Below are 1,160 nucleotides of genomic sequence, written 5' to 3' on the forward strand. Positions count from 1 at the left end.
GGATAGTCAATTGTCCCTGGTGGAGCTGGTGGGTGAGAAGGGTAAGGATAAGCTTGTGGTCCATGTGATGCAGCCGGTGGCGGAAAAGGTGACGGCGACGGGGGAGGGCTCCCTGCTCTCCAATCAGACTGGGTCCCAAATCACCGACCCAGTGGCGGCTTGGGTGGAGGACAGTCAGGTGGCGGATGGGCCGCCGACGAAGATTGCTAGGGTCGGGGGACCTTCCGAGCAGGTGGAGGTGGAGGAGGTGACATCCTTAGAGGACGAGGAGGAGGTGGGGCTGAGTGGGGATAAGCAGGACCTGCTGCAGGAGGCCATGGCGGTGGCTCCGCTTGCTCAGGGGAGGCGCTCACTGGCAATCACCTACTCTAGCAGGAAGAAGAAGGAGTCAATGCCGTCTCTCCTGATGCGCAAGAGTTCGAGGAACGGGGCGCTGGCGGGCACGCCGATCCTGGAGCTGGCGCAGCGTCGGGCGGAGGAGAGGAACCTGGAGGCCGACATCACCACCAAGAAGAAGGACAAAGGTAATGACTTCGATATCCTAGATGCTCTTTCTGATGCTCACTTGTCTTCAGTGGTGCGCGATAGTTTCCTTGTGTTCAACCCGGCGTTTCGTCCGCCGGCGGCAGCGTTGTCGCTTGTTCGCGCCAAGGAACTAGCCCAGGGCGCGCTAGCGGAGGCCGCGAGACGTGCTGAACGCGAGCTAGCTGAGGCGCAGCCTGTGGCTAAGGCCTAGAGGGTTGCGACTCATGGCGACGTGGCGGACACCGATGGGGTGGTTGGGACCGTGGAGGCTGCCGAGGCCGGGGAGGCTAGCAGGCAGGATGGTTCCCCGGAGGCGAGGGGCTCGCCATCGGGGTATGCTGTTGGCTCAGCCCAGGGGGTGTGGAGGGCGTGCCGGCTGGGCCACGCCGCAAGTGTGCCAAGAAATCTCAGTTAACGATACAGATGGGTCAACACAAACGCAAGGGTGCTAAATGAGGTCACTAATTTGCAATATTCGGGGTTTTGGACGACAAGGGCGTCGTGTTGGAGATATGCCCAAGAGGCAATAATAAAATGGTTATTATAATATATATTTGTGTTTATGATAATGTTTACATACCATGCTATAATTGTATTAACCGAAACATTGATACATGTGTGTTATATGAACAACA

This window comes from Lolium rigidum, chromosome 4, assembly GCF_022539505.1.
Source record: "Lolium rigidum isolate FL_2022 chromosome 4, APGP_CSIRO_Lrig_0.1, whole genome shotgun sequence".
In the NCBI taxonomy this organism is placed as follows: Eukaryota; Viridiplantae; Streptophyta; class Magnoliopsida; order Poales; family Poaceae; genus Lolium; species Lolium rigidum.